The sequence below is a fragment of the Paralichthys olivaceus genome, chromosome 5, assembly GCF_024713975.1.
Source record: "Paralichthys olivaceus isolate ysfri-2021 chromosome 5, ASM2471397v2, whole genome shotgun sequence".
NCBI classification, from domain to species: Eukaryota; Metazoa; Chordata; class Actinopteri; order Pleuronectiformes; family Paralichthyidae; genus Paralichthys; species Paralichthys olivaceus.
The window spans coordinates 20,699,233-20,710,988 of NC_091097.1; positions in this window are offsets into that span (position 1 = coordinate 20,699,233).

Consider the following 11,756-nt stretch of genomic DNA (forward strand, 5'->3'; position numbering starts at 1 on the left):
CCCATTTTCAGGGTGCTCTTTCCGTTGGTGGCAGTGGCCAGCAGCTACGACCTTCCGTCCCTGAGATATTTAGGGAAAAACACTCTCCATTATAAGCGAATGGGACGGTCAGTAGTGAATGATGCAGCAGTAGCAGCAGCACAACAGACCCATATTACTACTATATTGTTATAAATATGATTATTATATAGTGTTATTATTATTACATACACACAGAGAGATCCAAAGTGTGTTGTTATTATTACATTATTACATACTAGATATTTTATATTTCATGTTGAATGCTGTTTGCACCGGGGATAAGAGGGAAAAGCTATTTCTATTCTCTGTATGTCCTGCACATATGGCATTATTGATCATAAAGTTGACTTGACTTGAACACTGATAAAGTTGATTCAAGATATTGAAGCTTGAAAAAACTATTGTGATCAGTGGTCAATGACCTCCATCTGGTGGACGTAAAAAACCATTGCACCCCACCTGATCAAGTCACAATCCCCATGATTCCCACACTCACAAAGCATTAAAAAGCAGTGATTTTGAGTGCAAATCCAATGGAAATGCAGTCAGTGGAAGCAAAGACTATTGTTAGCCGAAGTCAAGTGTTTTAGTGTTTCATCTTGGACAGGGCCGAGTGGCTGAATGTTTTTTTTTTCCAATGAAGCAGCAGCACAACACATATTTCTAATATATTATTATAAATATTATAATTATATAGTATTATTGTTACATACTGTTGTTAACAATCACAATAGCATCATGTCATCAGTATACTCACCATAAGTAGTAGTAGTAATAGTAGTAGAACAAGTATTTCATTTTATTGTTGTATTTCATTCTATTGTGTTTTGTAATGTATTTTGGGGGAAGTCTTGCTCACACGTGTTCCTATTTATCGTGGTTAAAACAAAACATCTGAGAATCTCAGTGTATTTACCATTTTTTGGTTAATTAGTTGATAAAATATATTTGTAAAGTTTAATTCTTATTGTTTGAGAGTGGGATGTGTATTTTAAGGAGAAAAAATTATTTTAAAGTTGTAAAAAATTCATAAGTAATTGAAATTTCTGAGTATGTTTTAAAATATTTTTTTTAATTTTAGGGAAATCCTTATTGGGATAGTAATTTGTTTATGATTCCAACTTTTGTTTAGGATTGGTGGTTGATATAAGGGAAATGAATGGAGAAAAATTCATTATTTAATCAACTCCCTTGATCCTTTGGGAGTAGTGGAGCCAATCAGAGGAAAAACGTTATTTTTATCAAGTTTAAAACTTGTTGTTGTATGTAAAATATTGTTTACAATCTAGTTTGAGTTGTAAAATAGAATTAGGATAAAATTTAAAATATCTCCTTATTAATTAATTCGTATATATAAAAAAAAAAATTCATAAAAGTGATTTGGTTTGGAATCCTCCTTTTCATATTTTTTTATACCATTCATATAATAAGGGTAGCAGAGTCAGGGAGAGAAGCCTGTCCGGGCTAAGCCCTCCCCCGCCTGTTCGGGCTGTGAACTCTGCCTCCCCCTACTCCCTCACTTTCATGAGGGAAGAGAGGTGAGGAAAGTGATTTTGTTTTAAAAAATGTCTAACTTTTTTAGGAATTGTTTCAATTGATTTAAATTAGATTGGATAAATAATATTAATAGTAATAGTAATAATAATAGTAATAATAATAATAATAATGATAATGATAATGATAATGATAATAATAATAAAAAATAATAATGTATGCATACATGTATACACACATACAACTATATATGTACATATATACACACACACACACATATATAAAAAAATATGTTTATTTATTCCATCTTGTTTCATAACTATTTTTGTTTTATTTGTTTAAAGGGGAGAATCTGCTCCAGGTTTGTTCTGGCCACAGTCATGAACAGAACTGTTGGTTCCATTCTTTGGCTTACGGCCTTGAGCATTATTCCTGTGTTTGTCATCATTTTCATCCCCTTTTTAAAATTTTTAAAATTTAAATTTAAAATGTCAATCATTAGGGTTAGGGAAAAGGGGGATTTGGTGAGGGTTAGGAAAAAGGAAAGTGGTTAGGATTAGAGAAGGGGAAGTGGATAGGGTTAGGATCTAGGGCTAGGTTAATGGTTAGGGTTAGGGGTTAGGGTTAGGGTTAGGTAAGGGGATAATAGCCGAGCGTGTCCGCGTCCGGCTCTGCGGACGCGCTATTTCCCGGGGTGCAGAGACTCGGGACTTTGGCTACCCCCCTCCATTTTCAGGGGGGCTCTTTCCGTTGGTGGCAGTGGCCGGCAGCTACGACCTACGGTTGCGGAGATATGGGCGAAAAACGACTCCCTGTGATAAGCGAATGGGACGGTCGGGAGTGAAACAGTGTGGAGGCCCAAATCGCTCCTCCAGAATAGTGTTAGGAGCACGTTTCAAGTCATAAGGGTTAGGGGGTCAGGGTATAGGGGCGAGAGGGGGTAAGAAGACGGCACAAACACTGAGATAAGCCATCCATCATGTGACCTTTGACCTTTGCGGAGGTCACACGGGTCTGAAACTCGGCACAGCGGTCAGACCCAGACCCCTGACAAGCATACTCATTTTTCAGATCCCCTGCCCGAAGCCTCCATGAGTTATCAGAGATAAGGCCTTAAAGGGCTTGAGAGGCTTGATTTAAAAAAAAAAAAGCTCGGGAGTGGGTCTCTGAGCGGCCACCGGAGGGCGGGCACGGCCCTCCCTGAGCCCGAGCATCACATGTGCTGCAGACTGTAGCGGCTTTGCACAGACAGATCCAAAGTGTGCCTGGTGCGGGTCCCTGAGCGGCCACCGGAGGGCGGGCATGGCCCTCCCTGAGACCGAGCATCACATGTGGTGCAGACTGTCGCTGCTTTGCACAGAGAGATCCAAAGTGAACCGCTTTTGATAGGAAGCTCGTAGAAAGATGAAACCCACGTTCCCAGCAGCACAACAGACACATATTACTACTATATTATTATAAATGTGATCATTATATAGTGTTATTATTATTACATACACACAGACAGATTCAAAGTGTGTTACTATTATTACATTATTACATACTGTTGTTAACAATCACACGACCATCATGTCATCAGTACGGTTGCCATTAGTAGGAGTAGTACAAGTATTTCATTCTATGGTAGTATTTCATTCTATGGTTGTATTTCATTCTATTGTTGTATTTCATTCTTTTGTATTATGTATTGTATTTTAATGCAATAAAATCAATGTATTCAAGGCATTGTCCTTTGTAGCAAAATAAAACATGGATTTAAAACATCACACCAAACAGCAGCAACAGCAACAGCAGCAGCAACAACAACAACAACAAACTAAGAGAACAATAAATGATCATGATAATGAATGCAACGGTCAGGAGTGAAAAAAGTGTGGAGGCCCAAATCGTTCCTCCAGAATAGTGTTAGGAGCATGTTTGAAGTCATTTGTAGTCGTGGTGGTGGTGGTGGATTTTTTTGGGAGAGCATCCCATTTCTATTTCTACTGTAATTCTGTTCATATTTCCATATTTCTATTGATATTCCAATGATAATTCTGTTTCTATTAATACCGTTCATTCTGTTCATCCCGCCATATATGCAATATTTATACTCTTGATATCATCTAGATTTGCCACTGCCTGTTTCTATCTTTGAATGACTTGTATTTTTGATATTTGATATTTCATGTTGAATGTTGTTTGCACTGGGGATAAGAGGGAAACACTATTTCAATTCTCTGTATGTCCTGCACATATGGCATTATTGATAAGTGACAAGTTGACTTGACTTGAAGACTGATAAAGTTGATTCAAGATGTTGAAGCTTGAAAAAACTGTTGTGCTCAGTGGTCATTGACCTCCATCTGGTGGACGAAAAAAACCATTGCACCCACCTGATCAAGTCACAATCCCCATGATTCCCACACTCACAAAGCATTAAAAAGCAGTGATTTTGAGTGCAAATCAAATGGAAATGCAGTCAGTGGAAGCCAAAGACTATTGTTAGCCAAAGTTAAGTGTTTTAGTGTTTCATCTTGGACAGGGCCAAGTGGCTGAATGTTTTTTTTTTCCAATGAAGCAGCAGCAGAAGCACAACACATATTTCTCATATATTATTGTAAATATTATTATTATATAGTATTATTGTTACATACTGTTGTTAAGAATCACTATAGCATCATGTCATCAGTATACTCACCATAAGTAGTAGTAGTAGTAGAACAAGTATTTCATTTTATTGTTGTATTTCATTCTATTGTGTTTTGTAATGTATTTTGGGTGGGAGTCTTGCTCACACGTGTTCCTATTTATCGTGGTTAAAACAAAACGTCTGAGAATCTCAGTGTATTTACCATTTTTTGGTTAATTAGTGGATAAAATATATTTGTAAAGTTTAATTCTCATGTTTTGAGAGTGGGATGTGTATTTTAAGGAGAAAAAATTATTTTAAAGTTGTAAAAATTCATAAGTAATTGAAATTTCTGAGTATTTTTTAAAATATTTTTTTTAATTTTAGGGAAATCCTTATTGGGATAGTAATTTGTTTATGATTCCAACTTTTGTTTAGGATTGGTGGTTGATATAAGGGAAATGAATGGAGAAAAATTCATTATTTAATCAACTCCCATGATCCTTTGGGAGTAGTGGAGCCAATCAGAGGAAAACGTTATTTTTATCAAGTTTAAAACCTGTTGTTGAATGTAAAATATTGTTTATAATCTAGTTTGAATTGTAAAATAGAATTAGGAATAACATTTAAAATATCTCCTTATTAATTAATTCGTATATTTAAAAAAAAAAAATCATAAAAGTGATTTGGTTTGGAATCCTCCTTTTCATATTCTTTTATACCATTCATATATTAAGGGTAGCAGAGTCAGGGAGAGAAGCCTGTCCGGGCTAAGCCCTCCCCCGCCTGTTCGGGCTGTGAACTCTGCCTCCCCCTACTCCCTCACTTTCATGAGGGAAAAGAGGTGAGGAAAGTGATTTTGTTTAAAAAAATGTCTAACTTTTTAAGGAATTGTTTCAATTGATTTAAATTAAATTGGATAAATAATATTATTGTGATAGTAATAGTAATAATAATAATAATGATAATGATAATGATAATGATAATGTTAATGATAATAATAATAATAATAAAAAATAATAATGTATGCGTACATGTATACACACATACAACTATATATGTACATATATACACACACAAACACATATAAAATAATATGTTTATTTATTCCATCTTGTTTCATAACTATTTTTGTTTTATTTGTTTAAAGGGAAGAATCTGCTCCAGGTTTGTTCTGGTCACAGTCATGAACAGAACCTGTTGGTTCCATTCTTTGGCTTACGGCCTTGAGCATTAGTCCTGTGTTTGTCATCATTTTCATCCCCTTATTTAAAATTTTTTTAATTTAAATTTAAAATGTCAATCATTAGGGTTAGGGAAAAGGGGGATTTGGTTAGGGTTAGGAAAAAGGAAAGTGGTTAGGATTAGAGAAGGGGAAGTGGATAGGGTTAGGATCTAGGGCTAGGTTAATGGTTAGGTTTAGGCATGGGGCCACTGGTTAGGGTTAGGGTTAGGGGTTAGGGGTTAGGGTTAGGGGTTAGGGTTAGGGAGTTAGGGTTAGTGTTAGGTAAGGGGATAATAGCCGAGTGTGTCCGCGTCCGGCTCTGCGGACACGCTATTTCCCGGGGTGCCAGAGACTCGGGACTTTGGCTACCCCCCCATTTTCAGGGGTGCTCTTTCCATTGGTGGCAGTGGCCGGCAGCTATGACCCATGGTTGTGGATATATGGGCGAAAAACGACTCCCCGTGATAAGCAAATGGGACGGTCGGGAGTGAAACAGTGTGGAGGCCCAAATCGCTCCTCCAGAATAGTGTTAGGAGTACGTTTCAGGTCATATGGGTTAGGGGGTCAGGGTATAGGGGCGAGAGGGGGTAAGAAGACGGCACAAACACTGAGATAAGCCATTCATCATGTGACCTTTGACCTTTGCGGAGGTCGCACAGGTCTGAAACTCGGCACAGCTGTCAGACCCCGACCCCTGACAAGCATATGGAGATTTCAGATCCCCGGTCCAAAGCCTCGATGAGTTATCAGAGATAAGGCCTTAAAGGGCCTGAGAGGCTGTATAGAACAAAAAGAGGGGTGTGTCTGACCTTTGCGGAGGTCGCACGGGTCTGAAACTCGGCACAACGGTCAGACCCCGTCCCCTGACAAGCATACAGAGATTTCAGATCCCCAGCCCAAAGCCTCGATGAGTTATCAGAGATAAGGCCTTAAAGGGCCTGAGAGGCTTTATAGAACAATAAGAGGGGTGTGTCTGACCTTTGCGGAGGTCGCACGGGTCTGAAACTCGGCACAGCGGTCAGACCCTGTCCCCTGACAAGCATACTCATTTTTCAGATCCCCTGCCTGAAGCCTCCATGAGTTATCAGAGATAAGGCCTTAAAGGGCTTGAGAGGCTTGATTTAAAAAAAAAAAGCTCGGGTGTGGGTCTCTGAGCGGCCACCGGAGGGCCCTCCCTGAGCCCGAGCATCACATGTGCTGCAGACTGTAGCGGCTTTGCACAGACAGATCCAAAGTGTGTCTGGTGCGGGTCCCTGAGCGGCCACCAGAGGGTGGGCACGGCCATCCCTGAGACCGAGCATAACATGTGGTGCAGACTGTAGCGGCTTTGCACAGACAGATCCAAAGTGAATCGCTTTTGATAGGATGCTCGTAGAAAGATGAAACCCATGTTCCCAGCAGCACAACAGACACATATTACTACTATATTATTATAAATGTGATCATTATATAGTGTTATTATTATTACATACACACAGACAGATTCAAAGTGTGTTACTATTATTACTTTATTACATACTGTTGTTAACAATCACACGACCATCATGTCATCAGTACGGTTGCCATTAGTAGTAGTAGTACAAGTATATCATTCTATGGTTGTATTTCATTCTAATGTTGTATTTCATTCTATGGTTGTATTTCATTCTATTGTATTATGTATTGTATTTTAATTCAATAAAATCAATGTATTCAAGGCATTGTCCTTTGTAGCAAACTAAAACATGGATTTAAAACATCACACCAAACAGCAGCAACAGCAGCAACAGCAGCAACAGCAGCAACAACAACAACAACAAACTAAGTGAACAATAAATGATCATGATAATGAATGGGACGGTCAGGAGTGAAAAACTGTGGAGGTCCAAATCGTTCCTCCAGAATAGTGTTAGGAGCACGTTTCAGGTCATTTGTAGTCGTGGTGGTGGTGGTGGATTTTTTTTGGAGAGCATCCCATTTCTATTTCTACTGTAATTCTGTTCATATTTCCATATTTCTATTGATATTCCACTGATAATTTTGTTTCTATTTATACCGTTCATTCTGTTCATCCCACCATTTCTGCAATATTTATACTCTTGATATCATCTAGATTTGCCACTGCCTGTTTCTATCTTTGAATGACTTGTATTTTTGATATTTGATATTTCATGTTGAATGTTGTTTGCACCGGGGATAAGAGGGAAACACTATTTCAATTCTCTGTATGTCCTGCACACATGGCATTATTGATAAGTGACAAGTTGACTTGACTTGAAGACTGATAAAGTTGATTCAAGATGTTGAAGCTTGAAAAAACTGTTGTGATCAGTGGTCATTGACCTCCATCTGGTGGACGAAAAAAACCATTGCACCCACCTGATCAAGTCACAATCCCCATGATTCCCACACTCACAAAGCATTAAAAAGCATTGATTTTTAGTGAAAATCCAATGGAAATGCAGTCAGTGGAAGCCAAAGACTATTGTTAGCCGAAGTCAAGTGTTTTAGTGTTTCATCTTGGACAGGGCCGAGTGGCTGAATGTTTTTTTTTCCAATGAAGCAGCAGCAGAAGCACAACACATATTTCTAATATATTATTAGAAATATTATCATTATATAGTATTATTGTTACATACTGTTGTTAACAATCACAATAGCATCATGTCATCAGTATACTCACCATAAGTAGTAGTAGTAGAACAAGTATTTCATTTTATTGTTGTATTTCATTCTATTGTGTTTTGTAATGTATTTTGGGGGGATGCCTTGCTCACACGTGTTCCTATTTATCGTGGTTAAAACAAAACGTCTGAGAATCTCAGTGTATTTACCATTTTTTGGTTAATTAGTGGATAAAATATATTTGTAAAGTTTAATTCTCATTGTTTGAGAGTGGGATGTGTATTTTAAGGAGAAAAAAATATTTTAAAGTTGTAAAAAATTCATAAGTAATTGAAATTTCTGAGTATGTTTTAAAAAAATTTTTTTAATTTTAGGGAAATCCTTATTGGGACAGTAATTTGTTTATGATTCCAACTTTTTTTAGGATTGGTGGTTGATATAAGGGAAATGAATGGAGAAAAATTCATTAAATATATATATATAAAATATCTCCTTATTAATTAATTCGTATATTTAAAAAAAAAATAATTAATGAAAGTGATTTGGTTTGGAATCCTCCTTTTCATATTTTTTTATACCATTCATATAATAAGGGTAGCAGAGTCGGGGAGAGAAGCCTGTCTGGGCTAAGCCCTACTCTGCCTCCCCCTACTCCCTCACTTTCATGAGGGAAGAGAGGTGAGGAAAGTGATTTTGTTTAAAAAAATGTCTAACTTTTTTAGGAATTGTTTCAATTGATTTAAATTAAATTGGATAAATAATATTAATAGTAATAGTAATAGTAATAATAATGATAATAAAAAATAATAATGTATGGGTACATGTATATACACATACAACTATATATGTACATATATACACACACACACCCACATATATAAAATAATATGTTTATTTATTCCATCTTGTTTCATAACTATTTTTGTTTTATTTGTGTTGATACAGTTACATTTTGTTCTGTTGTTGCCTTTTAACTGAAGTGCCAGTATGTATGACATGTGTCAGATCAGCCTATGTTGTGGTGGCTGGTCATTATCCTGTCTGGTCAACAGACTGAGGCCCCTGCTGAAGAAATACAGATTCACTGTGTACTTGTCTGGCCATGACCACAATCTGCAGGTATGTAAGTGAGTGCACGCTCAATCATAAAAAATATCATGTGTACATAGATTCATCAAGGAAGTGTATCTCAGTGTGTTGTTATTTGTCTGTCTGTCTCTTTGACAGTTATTTATTCTTTTTCATATCCCACTTATCACACTGTGTTTGAGAAGAGTATGTGCAAGATTGCCCCTCTCTGTACAGGCGGTGGCATTCACTAGTGGGTGCTACAAAGACTGTACTTGTTGATAGTTCAAAGCTAGTTGGCATCATTTTCTGGCACCAAGACTGGCATGTGCCCACATTACACAATCACAGGTTTTATACATTTCCAAAAATTAGAAACCATCCAGATAGTTATTGGGTTAAATGATACTTTGTTTCATTGGATATTACTGGTCAATATAATAAGTCATAAAGATGAAATCTTATTTATTTTATATGAGCACAGTGTTGACATATTGTTCCAGGAAGATGAGCATTTGTTTTTCCTGCAGTAGTATAACTTACAGTCCAACAATTGGCTTCAACTTATCTCAATGAAGTAAATGATTGCACAATGTGATGGCTACTGAGTAAAGACAGCATTAAGAATGGTACACTGTAAGCCTTATCTTCACTATGCAACTCTGTATGGCACAAAATGACCGTAAAAAAACTAAAGTCACTGCACAACAGAAGCAGAAAGGGAGGGGGGATTGAAAAGATGGAAACAATAACATAGAATGATACACTGTGATGGAATATCTGGTAACTTCATCTACCACTTGTATGATATGGTTTTATATTTAATTTTATAATTACCTCAACATTATGAAGTTATCTGTGTGTCTGTAAGACACGTTGGAGCAAGAGGAATCTACTGTGCAACGTGAGTGTTGCAGTCTAAGCATACAGATGTGTTGATTGTCAATATGTGTGTGTCAGTGTAAGAGGGAATCAATGTGCTGCATAAAGCCCTACAATGAAATAAGATTGGAAACAAGTGGTGGATATGAGAACAGTTCAATCAGGAGAGACTTTAACTTGACAGTTGAATAATTTTTTTTATTTCTATGCAATTAAGTCTTTTGGCATTTTGACCCCTATGTGATGTCATCGGCATCAGAGGGGTTGATGGAGAAATAATTATGAATGACTCTGCTGGACTGGACCATGGCTTCGGATTAAACCGGAGGAGATTGGGTTGAAGGGGAGTTACAGCGGATCACTAATGATAGCTGACTGCCGGGGAGAGGAGAAAGGATTTCAAATTTGATCACAACCGCACGACTGGCTGGATGAGATTGTGGCAATATCTGAATGGCCATTCAAAATGCCCACAATCAGCTGATTAATAAGAAGAAATATATAGAGAGAGATAGATTTGTGAGTAATTGAATATTTCAAATTTCAAATTTATATAGCACGGTATCACAACAAGCAGTTGTCTAAGTATGCTGCACAAAAGTCCAAGTCCAAGAAGAAACACAAAATCCAACTGGTTCCACACCGAGCAAGCATGAGCAACAGCGGGGAGGAAAAACTCCCAGGTGTAAGAAACCTCCGGCAGAACTGGGCTCTGTGTGGACGGCCTCTGCCAGGAACGGTTTATGAGAAAGTCTTCCTGAATTATACTTCCTACATATACTGCGCAGCTTCATGTTGCAGCTGAATACCCCTCATCTTACCCTCCTCTTCCAAACATGAAAGAGAACCTGTGGCAGCCTTCACTTGTCATAAAAACTCAAGAGGCGTTTAGTTTGTCCAGTTTTTACTACTGTAAAAACATGGCGGACTCTGTAGAGAGGACCTGCTCCCCATGTAAATATAAAGTATTTGAATATAAATGGCTCATTCTAAGAAAAAGACAATCGTACAATTTAGATAAAACACACTAGTGAAAACATCACTAGGATTACTTTGTATTCAGTTTCTGCTCCCTTTCACCTAAATCATACACACTGAACCTTTAATGAATTTTGTCGCTGTATTTTGGTCTAATTGAGCACAACATTGATGCCTTTAATGCTGTCTGTCTCTGTATTTTTAACAGTTCATCAGAGAGGATGATGGGAGCTCATATGTAGTCAGTGGGAGTGGGGTGGTCAGCGATCCTGACACCACTCACCAGGACAGTGTTCCTCAGTCCTGGCAGCTCTACTCCAGTCCTGTCAATCACACCATAGGAGGTGTGGCTTACTTCCAGGTCACTGAGCATAAGATGACAGTCACCTTCATGCAGACTAACGGAAATGTGTTTACCGCACAGAGCTGCCAACACGTATAGTCAGAAGTAATGGAATGCTCTAAAACTGAAGATATGATTACTGATATCTTTGGGTGATGGCATGGGTGATGGCATGTTACTATTAAGTGAAATTCATAGTATTTTGTACTGTATGTAAGGTTTTACACATGTAACAAAATATAAACTGTTTTATGTCTTTTGTTGTGCATTGTATTTCATGATGGAGGCCTCAATGTGCAGGATGAATTATAGCTCTACTTGCATACAAGTAAGTAGTAGAGCAATAGTAGAGCCAAGTTGAGCATTGTTAGGTTTGCAACCAAAACATCTGCTCTGGCATTTTCACTCAAAATTGGACCAAATTAATATTTGATTGTCATATTACTGCTTTTATTTGTTCAGGTTTTTTTTTACTTTGCTTGCTTTTCAGTCAAAGCACTTCCGTTTTTTAAAGTGCTATATGAATAAAG